Raw genomic sequence first — 27,728 nt, 5'->3', positions numbered from 1 at the left:
CAAAAGCTGGTGACTGTATGTGGGCTATGTTCTCATACTTGGGCTGCATTGTCTGTCCTCAGTGGGAGAAGAAGCACCTAGCCTCCCAGAGACTTGAAGTGTCTGGGTTGGGAGAATACTGGGAGAGGAGGTGTGTGTGTGTGGGGGGGAGACCCTTCCAGAGGAGAAGAGGAGGGGGGAGTAGAACGGACTGTGGGAGGTATGGTCTGGAGGCACAGTGAGCAGGATGTATAGTGAGTAAGTTAAAAAACTTAAATTTAAAATAAATTAAATTTAAAATTAAATTAAAAAAATCTCCCTGTTGTAAAATTAGAGATTAGGTTTGTACACATATTGTTAAATATTCTTATTCCTTTTCCAACCAAGAAAACTTGGTGACTAAGAGTTATTTTGAAAGCTTGCAAACACTGATAATCATTGGCTCTGACAAATGACTCTCGTGTGTTTTTTAGAAAGAACCACAACAATAGAATCCAGTCAGTGAGGGAATATATAATGTACAGTTTCACTGAGCAACTTGTGACCACACAAGATGTTCAGGGTATTCTTTGTTGGCCAGAGCTAGTGTTAGCTCTGGAGAGAGCGCAGGGATCCTGTATATAACACTGCCCTCCAGGCACACTTGGCTGTCGTGGCTGTGATTTCCTTAAGATGATTCTGCACAAGATTGAGTCTGTTAACTTTCCCTCATGAGAAGGCCTTGTGAGGCTGTGCCCTTCCCCAAGGGCATATGAGACAATTTAGTGTCATTGGGGGAGAGAGACTTTTCTCTCCTCAAACTGTGCTCCAGAAAGCAATTCTCTCACCCATACTTTCATGTATAACCTCTGATAAACTCATTTCCTTACCAAGCTAGTGTTGAATGTAATTGTTTCTTTGGTTCGTCTTTGGTGCCTGACAGTATCTGAAGTGAATTAATGTTCACCATTTTAGGAAAAGTTCTGATTCCAGAACCCCAGGAACCCCTGGGTCAGAGAATGAGGTCAGAGTGAGAGTGGAAAGTCCTGGAGGATGCAGAGAGCTAGAGTTTTGTTGTTACTGAACTTCCCTGCCTTTGAGAGCTTAATGGAACTGGGTGTCTCACCCAAGATTCGTTAACTACACAAATTTGACATGAAAGATCTTATCTCCTACAAATTTACTATTATCTTGTAGAGTCAACCTATGAGACAGTTTTTTCCCCAAAACTAGAACTTAGAAAATTTATAGACTTTATAGACTTACAATTAAAAGAAATCTGCCTGATAATTCCCAAAGTTAGGAGTTTGTCTTTATCCTTAGACTAAGTTTGTAAAAATCACAATATGAAAAATACATGATTTGTTTTTACATTATCTAGTACCAATATTAAAATACCTTTCACATTATCCTTCACTGTTCTCATGAACTCAATCACAATTACACTGAAAATTAATGAAATCTCTTTTACAAAGTTGACTTTATGACAAGCATACATTTTAGTTTTGCTTGGATCCTGATGTAAGCAAAACCAAGAGCAAAATATGTCTAGATATCTAAATACACAGTTTAAGAATATGTTGTTCATGAATGTACACAGTAATATTTTGAAGTTACTATAAACGTGTGTGTGTGTGTGTGTGTGTGTGTGTGTGTGTTCTAGCTAACGTTTTGGGAAAACGTTAGGGACCTGACATTCATGTCATTAGAAAGGTAGTTGTACTAAACCATAGAATTGTTTAAAGATGAGAAGAGGAAAATGATTTAAATTCCACTGAAAAGAATAGGCAATCGCTTGGGTTATAAATGAATTCTCTGAAGACCGAGCAGACTTGCCAGAACCAAACACATCCGAGAAATCTCAGGGGAAGCTGCCCACTGGAGATACAGTGTATGCTGCTCACTTCAAAGCCTTCAGCCTGTGCCTCTTGTTAATAAAGCATCCTGAGCATCCAGACCTTTTTAATTGCTCCCTGCGTATGCTCAGCCCCTGTGTTGGGCATCAAAACCCGAAAATCTGAGTCATTAACTGAACACTGCTCTTCTTTTGGAGAGGAGCATTCTCTACTGATATTAATAATCACATGTGTTACTCATAGAATTAAAAAAAAAAGCTAGGCAGAATCATAGCCTCTGGTTGTGTTTGTTTCTAGAGAATAAATAGGATCCAGAAATGTATTTACTCTAGTAGCGCACAGTAGTTAGGAATACTTACTCCGTGCCCAGATCTCTTTCTGCTTTCTTCAACTCTTTCAGATTAAGAATGGCTTCTTGGCTTCTGACCATCACAGGCTATCCATTCTATTCCTGTTCATAAAGTCATTCTTCCTTGCATTAGTGGAGCTAATGTCGTGTTTACATTGATGCACAAAGTTCTGGATGTTTATGAAAAACTCAGTAAAGCCTTTTAATGCTCAGTCTCTTAGATACACATTTCCTATTGACTAAGATTAATGAATATAGAATTAATATATTTGGGCCTTAAAATCTTAACAAGTATAGTGACAAGCATAATTTTTACTTTTAAGTGAGGTATAATTTAAATACAATAAAATGTAGAATTGGATAAGCTTATTTAGGTCAATTTCTATGTCACATTGGTATCTACGGCCAGTAGCCTCTGTTCCATTACTAGACGCATGTTTTCTCTTCATGTCTGAACGTAACTTACCCAAAACTAACATATTTTCCTCAATACAATATGCTCTTTTAGGTAGGGCAATCACCATTTTAAAAATCAAAACTCTATCTATATGTTATATATTCAGGGAATATGAGCTTATGATGTTATATTAACCTAAGTAGATGGAAAGTATATGCTCATTGAAAGCAAATATTGTGTGATTTTTTATACTTTGCTGTTTCATGCATACTATTATTTAAGTAAGTTAGTAATTAACAGTAGTATTTAGATAAAACAGTTGGAAAATACAAAAATATGTTCTTTAGTTGTGTCTTTTCATTGAAGTAATTATTACTCGTGGACTTTTGTGTTTGGAAGAGCATATACAGTTGGTGCGATTAACTGACCAGTGGGCAGAGGGGCTCTCGTGTTCTTTTCTTTCATGTGAAATGGTATACACTTTGAATCTATCTTTCTTCTTGACATCAGACCTCTGAACTGCCTGCAGCCTTTAGGGCATGTTCCTTTATTTTCATGGAATAGAAAAGCTAAACATTCCCTTTTGTTTTGCAAAAACAAAAGTATCCCTTTTGTCTTGCATCTTTGTTTTTGAGAAGACCCAACTCAACTGATTACTGATATCACTGTAGCAGAATGTCATCAAAAAGTGTCCTAGAGAGAATTTGAGCGTGAAACATTTATTGTTTAAAGGTATTGAATTTTTTGAAGGAGCAGTCTTTACTGAGATAAAATGACTATAACATAAAATTAACCATTTTAAATTTCAAAATTAAGTGACATTAAAAATACCCAAAACTCTGTACAACCATTATCTCCATTCTGATATATAGCCCAATAAAGAACACTCCATTGATTAGTCCCAAAGTGTCTCTGTTGCTTTGGATCCTTGTAATGTCAGCTGAGTATCTTATAAGCAATGATCATTATTTGCTAAATTTTAGAACTGAGGTACCTGAAGATTCACGGTGGGTCTGGGCAAGTTGCTCATACCCCACACACACTGCTTGGGTGTCTCCTCCCTTAGTGAAAGGGCTAATTATTTGTTCTTTGAGTCTCTTTCATATGGTTGCTAACTTCATTTATGTGAGCTTCCATTCATAATCTAATTACTTCACAAAGATCTTCATAATGATATCCCTTTGGTGTTAGGATTTCAGGATTTGAATTTTAACAGTACACAGATATTCGACTCAGGGCACTCCTTTAGATTCTAGCAATCACTGACCTTTAGGTTTACGATGTTGGGTGCATCATGTAAACAGAATCATTCCAGTCATGACTTTCTGTCTCCTTGGACTTCTTACTCTAAGCCCTGTTTTAGAGGTTCATCTATATTAGCATATAGACATATATACTTTTAAGGAATGAGTAGTATTCCTGTATTTTTTCAAACTTGGAAACATAGTTTCTATTCAACTTTTTGATATTACAAATTGCGTTGATACAATTATTTCTATATTTTTGTTTATATACCTATTTTACATTCATTGGGCATATGTATAGGGTTAGTGTGAGATCTCATGAGAGCTTCATGTGTACATGTTTTGAGGAAATATAAATCATGTCTTTTCCTAATGGCAGATTCAATTTTTTTTCATTTACCAACAAACAAAGTTTCTAATCTTACCATTTTCTGCATTCATTCTGGCTTAAAATGTCTGTCAGTGAGCTCAGAGGTTACACAGTGTGAGGTCAAAGATGAAATTACCATACCTATTTCATTGGGTATGAAGTAGTACTTTGTGGTTTTGATACACAGTTTCTTAGTGAATATTTTCTCATGTTATTTTTGTTAATTGATTAATATTCTTCCAAAGATTAAATTCTATCTAAATTCTCAATTAATTGGATTATGTACATTTTGGTAACTGGTGTATGGATTATTTATATATTTTGATGAATAAACCTTTATCAGTTTATAGTTTCCAAATAGTCTTTCATGTTTACTGTGTCTTCACTCCTTTTAGATAAATCAATCTTCTTTTAATTATTAATATAAAATATCTGTGTACATCAATGATCTGCCATGTTCCTTGTCCTCATTGGTTGCTTTTCTCCAGGCTTTCTAAAATGGACACAAAATAGCTTTTATCCTTCTTCATCCTCTGTGCAGTAGCATGCTAAACATCTCACTGCTACCTAAATGTAAGTTAGTGTCTATGCATTCACTTTCTCTAGCCTTTCTATCATATACATCAACTTATAGCTATTACCTAAAGCAGAGTGTTTGATCAGCTTTCTTATATTTTGAAGTTGAGTGTAATCAAATATACTAGCCTTCTCTATATGAAATACATATTCCTTCTAAAAACTGCAGTGAACATAATACAAAAGAATACAGGTTACAAAATAATTTATTGCTTTTGATATATACACAGATTAAAAATACTAGATGTACTTTTAGTATTTTGAATATTTGAGAACTTCCTTAACTGTGATCCTTAGTACTGTATCAATTCACCTTCAGCTAACAGTGGTCAGGGATCCCTCTCTGGATAAACTTGCCAGCATATACTGTCTTTAGCTCTTTTGACAAAACGCATTTCATCTTACGTGAAGTGAGAGCCCATTGTTGTGTTTGTTTGTATTTCTCTGTTTAATTTTTTAAAGTTTATTTTTCATATAATAGGCAATTTTGATGTCTTCTTTGTGAAATATTCATATCTTCAACAATTTTATTATTTCTTTTAAAAATTGAGATTATTATATAATTTCACCCTTCTTTTTCTTCACTCTAACCCTCCATATATTCCTTTTTAAAAAAATTCATGGCTTCCTTTTTTATTAATTTGTTGTTACATACATATAGATTTATGTGCAATATATATATATATATATATATATATATATATATATATATAATAATTAAATATGTAATAACAACCTGCTTAGTCTATATAATAATTCTTGTATGTATGTTTAAAAGGATGGCTTGAATATTTCATTTGCTTTTGTTTTTGAATATTTGAAATAGGGTCTCACTATGTAACAAAGGCTCTTCTTGAATTAACTATATAGTCCAACTTGGACTCAACCCTACAATCCTTCTGCTTCAGATTTCTCAACCCTGAGATTATAGATGCATGCCGCCATTCTTGGTAGTGTTTTTAGGGTTTTTTTTTTTTTTGTTTGCTTGTTTATTTGTTGGTTTTGTTGAAATTTGGGGCCAACATTTAGAATGTAAATAAATGAAAAAATAAAAAAATACATTTTATTTTGTGCATATGTGCTGGAGTGAGTGTTTGTGTACCAAGTGCCCATAGGAGCCAGAGAGAGTCAGCATTTCCTTGAATTGGACTTAAAGACCTACCATGAGTTCTTGGAGACAAACCTAGATTCTTTGCGAGAACAGGAGGTGCTTTTAACTGCTGAACACCTCTACATGTCCCAAGGATTTTATATTTCATTTTGACAACTACTCTTTATTAGATGAGCATTTTGCATGCATGTTCTCCAATTCTGTGGTTTGCCTTTCCACTCTGGTGCATAGAAACTTTTTATGATGAGATGGTCCCACTGTTTTTGTTTTTGTACCCTATTTGGTGGAACATGTCACAAAACAAAATCTGTGTCCATACCAATGTCTGATTATATTCTAGGCTTTTGTTTCCAGTGATATGGTATGTTTGGTCTTAAATTTCAGTCTCCAATCCATATTTATAAGCTTTTACTCTTATCAAGAAATAATGTTCTAATTCATGCTTGGATGTTTGATGTATGGATGTCCAATTATCATAGCACTGAAAACACTAACTTTTCTGTAGTACATGTTATTAGGACTCCTGTCAAAAAAATTAGTTGGCTATAAAGGGAATGATCCAAGCATACTAAGCAAATTCTTCATGTTTCTGTTTCCTGTGACACTATTCATAATAAGTGAATGGATGCTCGTGAAGAGATGGATAGGTAAAGAAACCTCAGTTTTCATACACAGTAAAGTGTATTTGGCCATAAAGAAGAATGAAATTCTGCTCTTTGAAGCAAAATTTGTAAGACTGGGGGGACACTGTTTAATAAAATAAGTCAACACAGAAAGACAGAACAATGTCTTCTCTCATATTTGTGAGCTGAACAGGAGAAAACTAAGAAGAAATGGCTTAAAATGAATACTTGCTGCCAAGTCTGAGGACCTGAGTTTGATGTCTTGAACCCCCCATTTGGCAATAGACAACTAGGCCTTACAACTTGTACACACACACACACACACACACACACACACACACACACACACACACTTAAGATGTATAAAATATCAACATGAAGTACAATAGTGACCACTAGTGGTTGAAGAGTGTTTTCTGGAGATGAAATACTGCATCTATATATGCAGTATTGCACTAACATATGTAAGATGGCAACACTTTTAAAATACACTCATTAGATAAATACAAATTTATGGATTCATGTTTAAGATATTTATTCTGTTCCATCAATATACATGGTGACTCTCTTGATAATGCTGTTTGATATACAAGCTGAATTTTATGAAATTTAAGAGGTAAATTTGAGGTTAAATGAATTGCCAAATCTATATACTACTATGGACATTTTTTATTTAAGTCTTTCTTTAGGAACTTTTTGCATTTTGCATTTTCTTTGACAGTTGTGTCAATGTTTTCCATGGTATCTTCTGCACATGAGATTCTCTCTTCTAGCCCTTGTAATCTGTTGGTTATGCTTGTGTCTATGACTCCTGATTTCTTTCCTAGGTTTTCTATCTCCAGAGTAGTCTTCCTTTGAGATTTCTTTATTGTTTCTACTTCCATTTTTTTTTAGATCCTGGATACTTTTGTTTAATTCCTTCCCCTGTTTTGTTGTGTTTTCTTGCAATTCTTTATGGGATTTTTGTGTTTCCTCTTTAAGGGCTTCTACCTGTTTACCTGTGTTCTCCTGTATTTCTTTAAGGGAGTTGTTTATGTCTTTCTTAAGGCCCTCTATCAGCCTCATGAGAAGTGATTTTAAATTTGAATCCTGCTTTTCTGGTGTGATGAGTGTCCAGGACTTGCTACAGTTGGAGAACTGGATTCTGATGATGCCAGGTAATTTTGGTTTATGTTGCTTATATTCTTGCGCTTGCCTTTCACCATCTGGTTAACCCTAGTGCTACCTGCAATCACTGTCTCTGATTGGAGCCTGTCTTTCCAGTTATCTTGCTTGTGTCAGAACTCCTCATAGTCCAGATGTCTCTGTGATCCTGTGATCCTGTGATCCTGAGCTCCTGGGACTCAGCCTTCCTCTGGGATCCTGAAATCCTGCTGCTCCAAGAGCAGTGGTTCTACTACTGCTCTAAGATAGTTCAGGATGTGTTGTCTTCATGGGAGCAGACCCGCTAGGTGTCTGCCCCAGCCAAAAGGACCATGCAAGGGGTGTAAGGGAAATGGTATTCCAGAGGAGTGGGGTTTTGGTGGGTGATGGGTCCAGAGTGCCCCAGGCTCTCAGTTGCAGTTCTGGGGCATATAGTTTTAGGGGAGAGTTCTTACCAGCTGCTCTAGAAAGGTTCAGGATAAGGTGCATTCACAGGAGCAGACCAGCCAGGTGGTTTAGGTCTTTCAATCAGGATTTTTATGTATTTTGTGTTAACTTTTGTATATAGCATGAGGTTAGGAGGTACTTAGGAATTTATTTAATAAAGACACTGGGTTTTAAGACTTCTTGAAATTAAATCTTTGACTTCCAGAAGCAGCCAATAGTTTTTATATACAAAAGTGTTTTATCTATTGACTTCTTCACAATGGCAAATTCATAATATGTGCTATCCATTATACATTATGAGATATATTAGGCAAACCTCTATTCCTCTTGGAAAAAATGGTCTTGAAACCCAAAGATAATTTTAAACTGTAAAATTGAAGGTGGATTCTAAATAAGTTATATTTTCAGTAAGAAAATAAGAAAAGGCCTTTTAAGTTTCCTGTTCTTTTTCTGGAGTTGTTTTTAAAGAATTGAAATAATCTTACTTTTTTTAAATTGTTGTATAATTTTTGTCATAGCTGACATCTCATATTGAAAAGCCAAGATTCACTCATTCATCCTTTTCCATGATTCTAACAGCCTCTTCAGACATTACCAATCAATTTTAGAGGGAAACATAAACTTTACAGTTTAAGTTGTATTGTTCTCTATTGTTTTATCAATGACTCAGTGTATTTCCAATTCAGAGGAAAACATTTTCCTTGAACTATATTTTAACTCTTGATGATATAGTAGTGCAACTAGTTTGTTTATTTTCTTATTTTTATTCCTTGAAACAAGGAAAGTCATCTTGTAAGCATCTGTCTGAGAGTTTCCAGGAATTGAGAATCTCAGTAAGTGATGATGAGGAATATACTGAGGAATCTGACAAATGCCCCCCAAAATGAATGTTTCAATATTCACAAGTAAGAAAGTCATCCTATTTCTTTGCTGCACTGCATACAAGAGAAGCAATACTTACAGAAGGGAATATAATTACATTTGGGAGAAAGAATAGAAACTGAACTAAGTTGAACAAATTTGCATTTTCTCTGTCTTTGGATTATATTCAAATTTGAACTGTAATTTGGTAAGATAGGAATAAGTCTTTGTTCTATGTTTTCTGTGGATTTGTCACAATTTCCATCACATTTGAGACTATAGTTGAAGTATGAGGGCTCTCCTTAAAGCACTGAACAACCATAAATGGTTTCTGTTGCTGCCCTGTGGCGGGACATTTGATGACAAGAGTGTGATCAGACAAAATGAGTCTCTCATTGGTAAGAATACTACATTTTTGTAAAATTAAAATCTCTCCTTTTATTTGCCTTGAGATAATGATGTGTAACCTCTGATTCATTAAAGTAAATCTATTCAGGTTAGGGGACTGATTTGGAGACAATATAGTAACATATTGTAGTGTAGTGTGTACATGTTGACTGGGAGCTTCTGTTTCAAATCATGTCCTGAGCATTAGTGCCTTTGGAGAAGTAGGAGACATATTCATTGATTCAGAACTTGCATGAGAATATAAGGCTGTTAGATTCAGTCTCCACACAGGCTCTCTCCCAGATGCTCTGTGCCAACTTACTTTCCATACCCTTTGTGGTTCTGTACTCATTGGTTTATTCACCTTGCTATTTCACTGTGATGTTTTGTTTTTAAGGAAGCTTATTATTCCTGGGTATCTGCATATTTATGACATTAGTATTGGTGGTGTGACCACCCCATTCTTCATATACTTACATACTAAACTTTGTACATTTCAGCCATAAGCTCTGAACTGTAACTGATTCCAAGCATAATAGTTAATCTGGTCATGTTGAAGATGAGCTTTATACTTCATGATAACTAATGTACTTTGCAAACTGAAGTTACATTGATGTGATACAACCAAATTCATGGTTTTGACATCAGAGTCTCGGGGTTAAACATGATAGCAGAACCTATGGCAGATGAATACTCTCTGCTGCATCCATTGAACACTACTGCTGCATCTATTGGACACTAACATGTCAGTTTTTTTTTCAGTATAAGTATGTGTCTATTCTAATTTTCTCTTACTCCTCACCTATCATCAATATCAAAGGCACCATAAACTTACTGGGATGCTGGGCTTTAGTGATAACATCTGAATAGTATGGAGCATGCTAGACTTGGGCTGCTGAGTAGGTGAGTCTTTATACTGCACACTATCCCAGTTATCACTTACATTTTTACTCAACTTTATTTATTTTCACATAGACAACTTTTCTGTCTTCCTGATTCTAAGCCCATAGGTGACAGCTATTTGCTATGCTACTGCTCTCTTATGTAATGTAGATGAAAGATGCCTACCTTTTGCATGATCTTAACTTGTAAGTAAAAACTTAGCTCTTTGGCAGTTTTCTCAATGCCAAACAGAAGGCCATCAACAGAAATGATGCTCTTTTAACATCTGAGTGTCATAGAAGTGGTACACTGTCATCCTCTAGAGGTCATGACAACATCAATTGCCTGACCATTTCAGTAAGTGCCACCTTTGTAGACCAGAAGAACATTTTATTATTTATAACTTATAAGGATATTATAGAAAATATCCTGCAAACTAGGCCAAATATACTATTTCTCAAATCTTTACTGTCCAATGTAGGCATCAATCAGCTGATGATTCTCACATAAATCAACTCTGTCTATGTCAAATGTGTAAGTTATTCCTATCATTCTTTCCAGAAAAATTCCACTGCCTTTCAACTATAAGGAAAGGCTATGTTTTATCCTGAAGCTTTTCTTTTTTGTTGATATCAATAAGGATTTGTGGATTCCAGTTATCATGAGTGAATTGTTTTCTGTTGCTATCATTATTTATTTTGCTGCTCAATTCTTTGGTTTAGTGTGTAACGCATCTCATTTTTCTTAGCTCCAATTTTCAGGCATATTAGTAGCTTACAGCTTGTCTTGTGGTTTTCTTATAAATTTGGAACACATTCCATTTTCATGATTATAGACATAGGGCAGTGTAGGATATGAAAATAAGCAGGCACCTCTCCCCTGTTTAACCAGATGCATTTTCCTTTTAAGATATGCATTCAGATTGACATTAATTTGTAGAATTGAAAGTTGGCAATAGTCAAGCTATAATTTAGGTGCTTCTTCCACAGACCCTCCAGAAACCTTCACGATAAGCCATGCTCTAAACTACAAAGTGATCATGTGTTGTCTTTGAAGCTTTCACCTATTCATTGGATACCTCTTGTTAAGGCAGAGGTTGATTAAAGGTATATTCCTCTTTGTTATTCTAGGCTACCAGCAGTAAGATCTCTTACTATATAAAAGTGTAACACTATTCTCAAGCATTGACTGAAACTGCTGTGTGCAAATAGATTCATTTTCAGAGCTTTAGCTTCCTAAGATAAAAAAAAAAAAAAGAGGTCCTGGCCAACTGCTCTCATGGACAGTTGACCCATGCAGGGTACTGAGTATGATTTTCAGTAAAAGTTCAGTTTTCAAGCCATCATGATCATGACCAATTTCATTCATTTCTTCAACAAGCTATAGGTGTTTTCTTTTTTTTATTAAAAAAACATGAAATATTGGAATAAAAGTACAAACATTAGTATTCACTGCTTGGGATGGAAAATTGTTTTGACATAGAAAAATAGAAAGAGGAGTGAGATAGGGATCAAGAGAGGCAGGGAAGATGGAAGGAAAGGAGGGAGGAATGTGAGTCAGCCTCTCCTCATCAGAGCACACTAGTCATTATTCTAAACTTCCAGTCTGGTGATTATCTCCTCATAGCTACCATGTCATCTGCATCTTTTTGGCACTTTCTGTTCTTGCTTCAGCTCACTCTCTATAGACTGAGTCCTACTTTCTAGACTTGGACCAAGATAATATTTTGAAAATTTGCAGGACATATTCTGCCTATAATCATTTATTCAAATTCTTTATTATTCTACAACCCCTTCCTTTAAAGAGGAAGGTGGAGTAATGGAACATAAATTGTCAGGGAGTATTTATCCAGAGTCATTCAAATAGGTTACCACATTTATTGAACTTAAGAGCTTCTACTTTTCATTTTACTGCTTGTGTTTATTAAATCATCGGTTGATTTGTTAACTTCCCATTTCATGTGCTCTGAAGGAAATATTGTCTATCAAAGAGGGTGATGATGAGAGAGTGATAATACTAGTCTTTTGAAGAGTTTTGCTTTAGTTTCCTTGGATTTATTCTATCAAAAGAAAAATAATTTTTTTCTGTTATACATGAGCTACTTGAAATCAAAAGTAACTCAACTGTTTCTTGAAATTGTCTTTTAATCTTAATATTTTGCTTACTCATAAGAAATTTTTTAAAAAGCTGATAAAGAATATTCAACTCAGAGGTGCTATATCCAGAGGAAAAACTTTATGTATTTAAAGAGATATGATCAAAATTTAAAAGTTTTGTAGCATAGAATTTTAACTGCTTCTGTGAGAAATTATTTTTATAGAAAATTTCAAAGATGTTGGCTAAAACTTATTGTATGACATTACTTCTATTTTTAGTTTATGAAAACTTATTTTTGTCAATAGCTATGTACTTATCAATTTTATTAATTGCATTAAAGAAACTCCCTTTATCTTTGTTTGATTTTCCTGTATGCTTTGCAAGAGTTCTAAGCCACTGTGAAAAGTGTATTTAGATTCCTCATCACCATGGTAGAATTAATCATGAACCTAAATTATGTTTCACACCTGGCATCCTAGAATCACATAGACATTTATAAAATGCATTTTTCCAAATCTAGATGTGCCACCATGCTTAAAAGGTGCTTTAGAAACTCTAAACACTAAGATTTGGGAATCAGATAGGAACATAATCTAAATAAACAGAGTATAGGGGAAATGAAGCCTCTTAAGCTTTAAGATTACTTTGAATAACACTAGTAACCTTAAATGTATCTTGCTATTCCATATAGGTGAGTATAAATCAATCATACCACTGTTATGTGTGAATTATATAATTTGTGTGTTTATAATGCATTTATAAAATCACCAGTAACTATAAATATAATGCTTAAATTGTAAACATGTTATAGAAGCCCATAGTCATAATATTAAGTAGTTATACTAAAAAAGAAAATTATGTTCTAGACTGATTTTCCTAAAATTCCCAGGAACTATTTTGCAGAGCTTAAATATAACTTGTTTTCTAAAATGAATGAATCTATTCCTAATTTTCACTACTGACTTTATAATGTTCTGATCAATATACATTTAAAGATAGTTAACAGTCAATAATGCCAAGTTTATTGGCCAAGTTATAAGGTGTTAAAAACGTGAAGAAAATATAGGTGTTATAAATGTATCATAATACTCTTCATCATTTTTCTTAATGTGAAATAAATATTAATTAAATAACATGGTACAGCATTGTATGTTCATTCACATTAGGGAGTATGGCATCTCTGAATTTCCCATCTTCATTATAGCAATTACCAGTTTTGCTTCATTAACTTCCCTCCATACCTTCAGTGAAAATTGTCTTCTTGGCCTGGAGCTTTTGAGTCAGTTCATGAATTGAGAACTCATTAAAGTATCTGGCCTAAATTTTCTCAGTGTGAAGAACATTTTCACAACTCGCACTTTCATAGATTCTTCATGGTCAAAGTGGCATATGTGGGAATCAACTTAAGACAGGTATTTTGTGTAAGTAAAATCACATTGGAGATGAGTTAAAGGTGACGATGAGTCTAAAATTAATTAAATTGTATATTTCAATTGATACTTTGAATTTATTATTTTGTTTAGATGGAGAGTAGATAGGTAGCAATTTCTATGAAAAGATATGTAGGTAGAAGAAGTATATACTAGGATATGTATAACACATTACTCATGATTCTAATTTCTTAATATCTAGTGTGTAATAAATATTCTTTATAGCTTCCATGATACATTTTCTTTGCATGTAGAGGTTTATTTTTCTCAACCTCCTCCTCTATGTGGCAGGCTTGGAATCCTGGACAAATGAAAATTCTTAAAAACATCTCCGATTAATGCCTGGTATGAGGTGTCTTTTCAAATGCTCACACTTTCCCATTGTTTGGCATGTTGTGAAGCATGTTCTTGTAACAGGAAGTTTCTTCTAGTCATAAGCATGACCTCCTTGATAGTACACTGTGTAGTTTCTGTCCCCTCTCTGCTCCTCTTTTGTCAGCCCAGTTATTTGTTTATTTGTATGATATAGTATTCACCAGTTCCGGATTGTATCTTAGTTACCCTGGTTTGAGTTATCAACATTTTAATTGTGTGAAGACAACCTGCATATTCTTAAAACAGAATTTTGTGGGGTTTTAGTGAACCAAAGAGCCCAGTCAAATATCACAAAGCAAACAAGAGGAACAACCAGCATTAGTAAACACTGATATGTAATAGTCCAGGCTTGATAAGTATACATTTATTTACAACAGTGTCAACTTCTGATGAGTTTATACATATATGTGACAATCTTGTGTATCTATCTACCCATAGCTTCTTCAAGCTATGTTGTTTCTCATTCTGTATTTGGGATAAATTAAACTAAAAAAATTCATTTGCTTATTAAGCCAACATTCACGGCTACCCTACCATATAAAGAAAACTGAAATAATTATCTTCCTAAGTAATGTGTATAATACTTCGGTATATTGAATAGTTATGGCCTCCAAAGATTCATGTGTTTGAATTCTTGCCAGATAGGGAATAGTACTAGGAGGTAAGGCCTTGTTGTACTATGTATGGCCATGCCAGAGGAAGAAAGTCACTGTGAGGGTGTACTTTTTGAGTACTTACATGCTCAATTTATGCACAGAGTGGCACACAGTTTATTTTTTCTAGCTGCAGGTGAAGATGCAGAACTCTCACCTCCTGCAGCACCATGCCGGCCTGCATACTGCTATGCTTCCCACCATGATGATAATAGACTAAACCTCTGAACTTTAAACCATCCCAATTAAATGTTATCCTTTATAAGAGTTGCCATGGTCAAGGTGAATCTTTGCAGCAATGAAACACTAACTAAGACAAATACCAAAACAAAATAACCTTAGGTCATATGGCTATGGTATGTTGAAACAAAGTACAGGGAAGAGAGGAAGGAGCTCACAGAAACTGATTTTCAACAAGTGGTAAAAAACAGTAGGACTATGCCACAGAAGATTAGATCCTAAATCTGACATATTTAAAAAGTATGTTTATATGATTATTTCCTTTTACATATTATTTTCTTTATAAAATCTAGTACTTAACGGAAAGCAAAATTCTATTCCATATAATTAAATGTAAGAGATCTTAATAATGAAATTTAGATATGTTGCACTTTCAGAGTAAAATTTCAGTGCATCACAGTTTCAAATGGGTTTATCAGCATGACCCCTACATTGAATACAGCTGATTCAAAATGTCTGCTTTTTAATAAAATAATGCTCCTCACCTCAAGGAGATTAGATTTTAGACAAGTAAACAAAGTATTCCAAAAAATGTAATCACATTTCAGGAAAAGAAAAAAAATCAGAGTAGTAAGGGATTAATTTATGAGAGTACAGATCAAAGACATTTGTAAAGATGTACATACATGAACAGCATATCAAAGACTCATCCAGACAAACAAGCTTGCATTTAATAGAGGACTGCTATAGGTACAGCGTTGTGAAATCTTGTGCTGAATGTCTTACCTTTACGAAGAATTATAAGAACACAGAGGATTTCGAGATGAAAGCAGATGAAGAAAGACGCTGAGCCTGGATGATGAAAGGATTTGTGTGCTTGGCTGAGGGGCATTGAGATGATCAGTAGGCCTTATCATGATGAGATTCCTGTGGTCTCCGTGAGTGATGTGAACTGGAAGGAGAGGCAAAGATTGGAGACAAATTCAGCATTTGGATATAGTGTGTAGGATGTGATGAGGAGCAGAAAACAGCCTCTGCCTATGTGTGAGAAAAGCAACAGGCTATGGTGTTGGGCTGAAGTTATGATGTTATATAATATGGAATTATTGAATTAGCAACAAAATTCATATTTAGGTGGGAGCCACAGATCTCAAAATAGAATATAACTAAAAAAAAAAAAAAAAAAAAAAAACCCGGAATGGATTCAGTGTGGTCTGCTAGTCTCTCATGTTACAGCAGTGTTTCACTCTTTGGCTTTTACAAGAAAACATGATTGAAGTTATTTGGTTAAAAGCATGAATGTAGGTACTGTTAACACAGAAATTTAAAAAGAAATATTTCAGACTCTCTTATTGTAATCTCTTAGGGTAAATTATTTTTGGATATCCATTGATAATGATGGCTATACGTAAAATGCACATACTTCAAAAGAAAAATTAATTTTTAATTTCTAAAAGAATTGTGCTAAGAGTGTACATTTCAGCAAAATTCTCACAAATTGATACTGTCATAAATTTTAGAAACTAAAACTGATTTGCCATTATGTTAAGATTCTTCAGAGGATATAGCTGGGCATATTAAATTATACAGTTGAAAGTTAACAAATAATACAAATTTAAATTATGGTATTCAAATTAGATAAGACATGATTTTCTTTAGTTACATAATAGAATAATGTGAAACACTGTGATTTTCTCTTAAGCAATTTTGGGTTATTAGAATCATAAATTTTGAATTAGATTTAATGTAGGTTTTCTGATACTAATATGTGCAAAAGAAAATTGAGATTTGTGTTTAGGGTAGAACAGCCTCTTCCATTGATTGTTGTCATAGTATTTATTAGTTTTCATTTGGTTTGGTTTTGTATTCTGAATCATGAAGGAATTATAAATTTTTAATCAAAGATTAAGAGGTGGGTATGATGTAACCATTTAAAAAACTTCAGTAAGATTCCACTTATATGAAAACAAAATATATAAGTTTTGTTTGATATATGTATAATTTTCATTTATATAAATACACATAAATATGAATGTGTGTTCAAATGTATGAATGGATATATGGGTGAACAATGAACATGCAAGACAATGAACTTAACTTACAAGAGAAAAGGTGCATTTTAGCTCCAGCTTGTACAGGTTTCAGTTCCTTACTCATTGATTGGCCTTATAGGTTTTTGGTGAGATGGCTTATCATACCAGTAGCAAATGCCGTAACAAAACTACTCATCTAGAGGAGAGAAACAGAATAATATGAGAAGAAATAGAGCTTTGTCATCACCTTTGATAGCATTACTTCTGTGACATAAAAATCTACTAGCCTCCAACTCTCATAAGTTCCACTTCACCTCAGTAATGCAATCCTGTCAAACACAGCTTCATCAGAAGGCCAGTTAGAGGCTATTAATTCCCAAAGTATACTAGTCCATACACATATATCTTTTATTGTATAAGGTTATCACTTAGTATCATTAGAAGAATGATTTCAAGACCACTCAAGTACTAGAATCTGCTGATGCTCTATCATCAAACAATAAATGGCATACATAAATTTAAAGGTTTAATACTGCGTGTTTGTATGTGTTATATGTACTAGTGGGTTGGTGGCCAAAAGTGGGTGTTGAAACCACAGAAGTTGGAGTTATAGGAAATTATGAGCCAGTGGATATCAGTATTGGGACCTGATCTTAGCTTGTCTGGAAGAGCACCTAGTACTCTTAATCAACGTTTTATCTCTATAGCTGTCAAATACTATAAATACTATTTTAAAAGGCTATAACTTCTTACACATATTAAATCTTCTGTATGTTACTTCAGCAATCAACTGTAATGTCAATAAGTAGTAGCTATGTAAGTAACTAATACACTGCATTGTTCAGAGAACAAGAAGTAATAGTGTCTATACCTGGTCAATATTTAAGAAAACATTCCTGAATATTTTAAAGCCATTTTTAATTGAATCATAACATTGAATGAAAAGAAATGGATCATACACTCAATGTAAAATTTTGCTTTTCTAATTATATTAATAGCAGTAAAAAGGGAAATTTCATGAGTACTTTCTAGTATTGTTAAGCATTAATTTGTTTCCTTCTAAATTTGAATAGAAAAAGAGCATACAAACGAAATTTCATAGATCAAAAACCAAATCTGGTATGATGTATGCATAATCATAATTTAAGAAAACAGATGTTTACATTTTTTTTAAATTTATAGTTGCTTTTAGTACTAATTGTCTAATCCCAAACTGTTACTAGAAGCCAATATTGACATTAAAGCCCTCACAAAGTTAGTAATTACATGAAAAATAGAAGTTAAGACTTGAAAAATGAGAAAAAATTTTTTTTGTTAAAGAAATAAACTTTCTTTAAAATAACTTATTTTCAAGACTATTAACTTAACCAAATTTAGACTACAGTTTACATGGTATTTCCAGAAAATACATGTTCACAGGAAGTGTGATTTTAGAGAGAATAGAAATGTGTTTGCTCATATTTTGTATTTATTTATAATAACTTTGCAAGTCATTAAGGTCAAAATCTGGGCACATACATCCACTTTAAAATCCTTTATTGATTTTTGGTTTATAATATTCATTCTGAACCTCCCCGCACATTTTCTGGCATCATCTCAAATTCATGATGTTCCATCCTTTAGTTCTTAATTATTTAAACCACGCTGGTTTTAGGATGTCCTGCAAATCTACATATTCCCATTCACCTTAGCATTGTCTTGTGTATTATTTATTCTTGTAGATACTATTTTCTCTGATGTACATCTAATTAAACCTTTTCAATCCTCAACTTGAGCACTGTTTTCTCTGCAAATCCTCTGCTAAGCCCACAGTTAAAGCATAAGACTTCTGAGATACATGATTTTAGTAGAGGGTATTACTAAAGAGTATTGAGTATTACTTAAAAGGATTGTGTATGATAGAAATTGAAATGCTCGTTATTTAAATTGACAGTTTAGTGTCTTTTCCTCTTAAATATATGAAATTTTGACATAGAGGCTCATTTGTGTAATCTTTCATGCTTGATGTCTGATATTTTGGTAATAACCTAAATAGTTACAGGCTGTCACATGACATTGCTTTTCTTTATGGAGTGTTTAAACATTTCAAATTATAAATAAGTGGCTTCAGAGAATTGTTTTGTTTGTATAAGCTCAATAAAAACACCAACAAAGTAATATTCCTCTTTTGACACTTGAACCAACCTCCATTTATATGGTTCTATCTTAACAGTTAAGTACTCAGTTGTTAACAGCTCTGCTAAAAGTGTATACACATAAACTAGTGAATGTGCAGATATGGACAATTGGATTAATACCAGAAACAATATTTTCTATAGTGGTTCTCAACTTGTTGGTCACAACCCCTTTGGATGTCTCATATCAGATAGCCAACCTATCAGATTTATACTAGGATTCATACCATTAGAAAATATTATAATTATGAAGTAACAATAACATAATTTTATGGTTGAGGGGGTCACCACAACAGGAGAAACTGTATTGAATGTTAGGAAGGTTGAGAAGCAGTGATATACGGGCGATGAATGGGAATCATTTTCATTGTCAAAATTGGAGAGGATATTGCTGTCTTAGCAGCTGAAGTGATAAGGTTCACTATGAAAATAACTGAAGGATGATTTATCAAGTTAAAATGCCAGAAATACTGAGGCAAAGAAAGTAGATATAGAAAACTATACTATGAATTATTTTGCCATTAGTAGATAGTAGTTTCTATAATACAGCTTAAGAAGGTCAATTATGGCCGGGCAGTGGTGGCGCACGCCTTTAATCCCAGTACTTGGGAGGCAGAGGCAGGCGGATTTCTGAGTTTGAGGCCAGCCTGGTCTACAGAGTGAGTTCCAGGACAACCAGGGCTACACAGGAAAACCTTGTCTCGAAAAACAAACAAACAAACAAACAAACAAAAAAAAGGGTCAATTATGTTCATTTATTTTGGCGTTAATATAGACCAGAGAATACTTAGCCAGTGGGGCTCGAATGGCACATTTGACCCATACGATTTCGTATTTGAGATCATACTCTACAAATAGAGTCCTAAGGGTAGAGCCTCATCCCTCTTTCTGATCTCCTACTCTTTGCCCCATGTGAATGAAATATGGACATCCAGCTTCCTATGCTTGTTATTATGCCATGATTTCCCTACTATTAGGGATTTCCCCTTGGTAACCATATGCCTGAATCTTCCATTCTTTCTTGGGTTGCTTTGGGTTATAGTATTTTATATCAGCAACATAAAAATAACTAATTAAAAATTAGTCTAGAAATAGTGTTTTTTTTTTTTAAAAAAAAAAACTGACAATGTATATTAGGGGAAAAAAGTGGAAGGCTGGGCATTTGGACTATAAAAGGGTGAAAGCTGCAAGCATAGGCTAAAGGATCATGCTTGGGAGAGCCTGGAAGATGGTAGTTTGGAGAGCTATGTGGATGGCCTGGCTAATGAAGTATTAAGAAATCCAAACAAAGGACTCTATTAGCAGTTGGGCTGGAGGACATTTGTGTGATACTTTGGCAAAGAATCTGAATGCATTCACCTATAATGTCTTACGAACTTGCTTGAGGCTTAATTAAAAAATAACAGAATAACTTCTTTAGTAGGAAAAACTCCAAGAAAGCATGAATTTGACTCCATGGCACGGTTATTACTACATACTCTCATGCAAGTCTACAGTGAAAAAAGAATAATAAGCAGGCCAGAAAAATGGAAAAATGTACTAAATTCTGGAGAGGAAATCATCACTGGGGAGCTTAAAATTACTAGCAATGTATATGCTGAAAGGGAGACTGTAATTGATATGGAGATTAGTGTCATTAAGGATAAACCTCCTGCCCTGCTCTAGAAAGACAAAAAAAAAAAAAAAAAAAAAAAAAAAAAAAAGTACTCAGTACTGAGGAGACAAAAGAAAGAGGATCATGGCCTTTCTGGTATACATAAGACCCTATATCATAACATAAAGAGTCAAGCACAAATAATTCTTTGTACTAAATACAATATTTCATTTTTTAAAAAAGACTTATTTTATATATTTAATTATACTGCCACAGTCTTCAGACACACCAGAGAGAAAATAGTTCCCATTACAGATGGTTGTGAGTCACCATGTAGTTACTGGGAACAGAACTCAAGACCTCTGAAAGAGCAGCCAGTGCTCTTAACCTCTAAGCCATCTCTCTTGTCTAATAGTTCAAATGTTACAGGTATCCAATGAGCATTATTGTATTAATTTTTATTTGGCCCCTTCAAATTTGTCATGACCATTTGGCACCTAAGATTTGATGTCTCAAGGATGTTACTCTGCCCAGTTTTTATCAAACATGGAGATGATCACTGTGACATCTATGTCTTTGGGGGAAGTAGTGAAGAAAATGCTGTCATATTTGAAGATAAATTATTTTATATAAAAAAGAAAAAGAACACTTTCTGAAGTAGTTATAAAAATCTTGGTCATTTTTCTGATGTATTGGAAATATTTATATAGATTTCTAAGCAAATATTGTATACTCTAAAATTAAATTTTGCAAAAGTTTATTTAAAATATTATTGATGGTTCTGGGAGTGGTAGGCTAATCATTTTACAAATAAAGCACAGCTGTATCAGGAGCCATTTTGCCTGCTTCTGTGAAAGCCTACCTGTAAGACGGCATCAGTTCAGGCCAGGGTCTACTGGCAGATTTCCTGGCCTGCTGACCTATGGAATGATAAGAGAGGATACGCTTGAATCTAAGTGGAGGGGTTGAATGTTCTGTTAATCTTGGAGAAAGGAACAGGGTGGGAGGAATAAGGAGGCTTCTGGATGGGTACAGATATCAAATGTACATCAACTATTGTCTCTGTTGGCTTGTGACTTTGTTTCCCACAATACTGTAAAATGTATAAAGTATAAGAGAATTAAACTCCAGGCTGCCACAGTATTGACTGGACAACCCTCCTGATTTCTAAAATAGAAAGCACAGATGGCTGGAGAGCAGATATCCTAAGACATGTGTGATGCTGGGAAAAATCAGGTTTCAGTAGTGAACTGAAATACCTAGTTTTCTTGGGAAGAGAAGGGAAGACTTTTCAGAATTCATTCTGGATCTATTAGCCCCAAAATGGGAGAATACTTTATTTCTAGTGATATTGAGTCCAATTGGAAGGTCAAAATCACAACTTAAAATGAAGAGGGAGTCTCAGAAAATCTGAATAATACTCCCAGTTGCCAGGAAACCTTTGTCTGGGCAGATAGTGTCAAGAGAAGTTGCCAGGAAAACTTTGTCTGGGCAGAGAGTATCAAGAGACCATTTTTAATAGACCCTTGCTGAGTTAAGTGATTGGTGAACTTGGACTTTTAGAGACAAAGAGAGAACAATTTTACCCAAAATAGTGTGCTTTACAAACTGAACGCAGAACAAGGTTCATTCAATGATTCTGTTCAATTTGGCCTGAAGATTCAGATAGACAATGGAGAAAATCATTGACTCGGAATGGATGCAGTGTTCATCAAGTTAGGTATCTGTTCTGAGGCTATACTCCTCAAGAGAGTAAAAAAATAGAGAGTTCATTTATGTCCTTCACACTCACAGCAAGAAGTGGGGTTAATTACAGCATCAATACGCAAGACCACATGCACTCCTACCCAGAACTCTTTTCTTGTCTTTCATAATTCCCATTTAATATTGAATAGAGATATTTGTAGGCTAGCTTACTGCTGATCTGGTATCCTTTTTTCTCTTTCTCCATTCTTTCCTTACCTACTTTTGTTGCTTGAGAATACTGTACATGCACATAATGTCTTTTGATCAAATCCAATCCCCATTCCCTTCCCTAACATTTCCTCTGCTACCCTCTCAATACTTTACTGTTCCAACTTCATGTGTGTTTAAATTCAGCTCATGAAGCCCATTCATTCAATGCTAGCGGTAAGTTAACTGAGACACGTGTAAGTCAACTAAGTCCACATGTGCGATCAGAATCAAAAGATACAAAATTCACTACTTATAGAATGGGCAAGTTTTGTCCTAAACACCTTGGTTCATTGCATCCTAGATTTTAAATTAATTATTTGTCGTTGTCCATTTAGAGAATGTTTCCTGTCATCAAATTATTGTTACCCCTACCTTTACCACACTTAGTTATATGATCTCCTGTGGAATTATGACTTAGAGTTTAAGAACCTGGTAAATACATAACAATACATTAAAGATTTGTTCTACTTTTGAAGTTATATAGCCACTTAGAAACATCTTTTCCTATTTGTAAGTAAGAAATTCTGGCTGCTTTGGATGAGGATATATTTAAGACTCTAACCATAACTACCAAAAACCTAGGTAGACTGTCTGCAGACCTTCTTTGCTCTCTCTGTCCTCAGAGATTCAATGCCTCAGTCTCATTACTAAGGGTATAACAGAATACCAGCTGCAATCTCCATTCTCTCCTTGCCTACAGCTCCTGTGGTCCCCATAGGCCATCCCATTCCAACCTCCCTCTCCCAAATTATCACTACATCCAGACTCCAACACCATCAGGCATTCCTTTTGAACAGGGAACAGATTAGTAAAACAACCAACGTATAGCCATCACACTCACTAAAATACATAGAGACAAAAAATAAACCAAGAAGCAAAGCACCTACCCAACAAGGACAAACCCAGATGTCAGCACCTAGATCTATAATCACCCCAAACTCAGATGCCTAGCTGCCAGCATAGAAAACAAATCAATAATTGCCAGGGAAATATGTCTCACTAGATCCAGCTATCCTCTCATAACAGGTCCTGAGTATTCTAACATAGCTGAAGCACAATTTTTTTTTTTAAAAAAATGTATTTGTTATCATTATTTTTACTTATTACTTCACATCCCACTCACTGCCCCCTCCCTGCTCACCTGCTTACACAAGCCTTTCTGCCATCCCTCTTCCCTTCTCCTTTGAGCAGGTAGGAGCCCCCTCTGGGTATCCGTCCACCCTGTCATATCAAGTCTCTGTGAGGCTAGGAGCATTCTTTCCCACTAAGGCCAGACAAGGCAGTTCACCTAGAATAACATTCCTCATGTACAGGCGAAATCTTTTTGCGTAGACCCACTCCAGTTGATTAGGACTCACATGAAGACCCATTTGCACATTTGCTACGTATGTGTGGGGAGGAAAACGGTCTTAAAAGAAAGATATGAAGATGATAGAGGCTTTAAAGAGGAAATCAATAAAACCCTTATAGAACTGCAGGGAAACATAAATCATCTAATTGAGGAAATAAAAAATTCCTAAAAGAAAGCTAAAACCAACCAACCACACTAACCCCACCACCACCACAAACAAACCAACAGTTGAGAAAATTAAAACTGCTCAAGACTTGAAAATAGAAATAGAAGCAACATCAAAAATATAAACCAAAGGAATTCTAGAAAAGAAAAGTTTAGGATTACATGTAGGAACTACAGAGGCAAGACTTACCAATAGACTATAAGAGATGGTAGAGAAAATCACAGACATTAAAGATATTGTGAGAGAAATATATGTGTTTGTTTGTGTGTGTGTCTGTCTGTCAGTCAAAATATATGTTAAATCTAAGAAGTTTCTGACATAAAACATCTAGGAATCCTGGCATACTATGAAAAGACCATACCCAAGAATTAAAGAAATGGAGGAAGAAGAAGAATCCCAGCTCAGTAGCCCAGAAAGTATTTTCAAGATAATTTTCATAACTTAAAGACAAAGATGCCTAAGGTTCAAGAAATATACAAAACACCAAATGGATTAGACCAGGGGATCCATCCTTTTGGAAATGGAGGATGTGTAATGAGATAAAGAACTATAGAAACATGGACCTGGAGTGAAGGAGGATAAAGGCTGGACTGTAAAATAAAAGATTAAAAAGATATATAATATATGGTATATGATATATGACATGATTAATATAGCATATAGCATAGAGTATTATAGTATATATAGTATATGTATATGGTATATAGTATAATATATAATTACCATATAATTACAATAAAATTAATATATAATTACTATATAATTAATATAATGCATAATGTATAATATGATACAGGATATATGACATATGACATACAATTTAGAATATATGATATATGGTATATAATGTATGATATATTATATATAATATATTTAATATAAATTAAATTCAAAAAAAGAAAAAGGAATTCTCCTTGTCACATAATCAGCAAACACTAAACACAGAGAACATCAAGAATGTTAAAGCTGCAAGAGGAAAGAGACCAAATAGCATACATGGCAGACCTATTAGTATTATACCTGAATTCTCTATGAGGAGTTGAAAGCCAAAATGAAATGTCTCAGATAAACTGAATGGTAGTATGGATGCCATCCCAAAGCTTCAATTACCACAGGTGGAGAAAGTAAGATATTCAATAATAATGTCAAATGTAAACGATATCTATATGTAAAACCAGTTTTATAAAACATACAAGAAAGAAAACTCCAGCAGGGCGGTGGTGGCGCACGCCTTTAATCCCAGCACTTGGGAGGCAGAGGAAGGTGGATCTCTGAGTTCGAGGCCAGCCTGGTCTACAGAGTGAGTTCCAGGACAGCCAGGACTACACAGAGAAACCCTGTCTCAAAAAAACCAAAAAAAAAAAAAAAAAAGAAAAAAAAAGAAAACTCCAATTTATGGTGGTTAACTCTATACCTGAAAACACAGGAAACAAATATTCCCACACCAGAATACTAAAAGAAGGGAAGTGTCCAACACAGATACACACACACACACACACACACACACCATTCATACCACCACCACCATCCACATAACAGAAATCAACAATCCTTGATATTCATAGTATCAGCGATCTCAATCTCCCAATATAAAGACTACCAGAATGGATGCCAAAAGAGAACGCATACTTCTTCTGCCTCTAATAAACATACTTCAACATCAAAGATAGACAGTAGGGTCGAATGATGGAAAAGATATTTAAAGCAAATGATACTTGAGAAAAAAAGGTAGCATAACTATTCTACTATCTAACAAAATAGACTTCACATAATAATTAATTTAAAAAATGTGGAACAACACATACTCCTTAAAGGCAAATTCCACCAAGATAAAATTTCATTTCTTAACATCTATGCCTCAAGCACAAGTTCATCCATGTTAGTAAAAGAAAAACTACTACACCTTTTTTCTCATGTTAAACCTCACACACTGATAGTGGGAAACTTCAATAGCCCATTCTTATCAATGGACAGGTCATCCAGACAAAAAACTAAACAGAGAAATGTTGGCGCTAACAAACATTATGAATCAAATATATCTATTATGTACTTACTCAACATGTCATCAGATCACAAAGATTTAAAGCTGGATATCAACTACTATAGAAACAATAAAAAGATTACAAATGCATGGAAACTAAACTGCTCTCTATTAAATCAAAAATGGGTGAAATAGAAATACAGGAAGAACTAAAGTCTTTCTCACATTCAATGAAAATGAATACACAACATACCCAAACTTATGAGACACAATGAAAAACAGTGTTAAGAAGAAAAATGTGCCAAGACCAATGTCATGAGCAGAATCCCACCCCAAATCCATTGTACTAAAACCCATGCCATGAGAGAGATTCCACCCCTGACACTATTAATAAAATACTACTATACTTATAGAAAGGCACCTAATATAACTGTCATCTGAGGATTCATCCAGCAACTGATGGAAACAGATGAAGAGACACACTGCTAAACATTATGAGGAGCATGGGGAATCCTAAACAAGAGGAGGAAGAAGCATTGAAGGAGCCAGATAGGAAAAGGACACAAGAAAACCTTCAGAAATAACTAACCTGGGCCCACAGGAACCCACCGACACTGAATCGCCAAACTGAGAGCATGCATGGGACTGGCATAGGCCCTTGGCACACATGTAACATCAGTGCAGCTTGGTCTTCACGTGGAACTCCTAACAGCAGGAGCAGGGATTGGATCTGCGTCTGTTGCTTGTCTCTGGATCCTGTTCCCGCAATTGGGATGCCTTACCTAGCCAGAATAGAAGCTGATGTCCCTAGTCCTACTGCAACTTGATATGCAAAAGCAGGTTGATAGCCATGGGAGCCTCCCATTTTTTTTTGAGGAGAAAGTTGAAACTGGAGGATGGAGGGAAGTGGAAGTAAGAGGTTAAGATTGGGAAGAAATGAGGGAGGGGAAGATGAAATATGGATGAAAATTAAAAAGAAAATAAAAATATAATAAATATTAAAAGATAATAAAAATATTAAAAGAAAAACAAACAAAAAATCCCTGCATTCCACCAAATTGGAAAATATAATAGAAATGGATAATTTTCTCAGTAGGTACCACTTAGCAAAGTTATGTCAAAATCAGATAAACAATTTAAATAGATCTATAATCTCCAGTGAAATACAGGCAATTATCAAAACTCAGCCAACAACAACAACAACAACAAAAAAGCCAAGATATAAAAATATTCAATAAAACACTTGCACACCAAATCAAGGAGCACATTAACAAGATAATCTACCAGAGCCTTCCTCTCAAAGATGGAGGGATGGCTCAATATTCAAAAATCAGTAAATGTAATGCATTGTATAGACAAACTGAAAGGAATAAAAACCATACACACATGGTCATCTCATTAGAAGCATTAAAGTCCTTTCTACAATAACCATTTTATCCTCTTAAAGTCTTAGAGAAATTAGAGATACAAGGCACCTATCTAAAAGTGATAAAGGAAATGTATAGCAAACCTATAATGAACATCAAATAAAATA

Source organism: Arvicanthis niloticus, chromosome 19 (genome assembly GCF_011762505.2).
Source record: "Arvicanthis niloticus isolate mArvNil1 chromosome 19, mArvNil1.pat.X, whole genome shotgun sequence".
NCBI lineage: Eukaryota > Metazoa > Chordata > Mammalia > Rodentia > Muridae > Arvicanthis > Arvicanthis niloticus.
Note: the sequence above shows the minus strand (reverse complement) of the source record.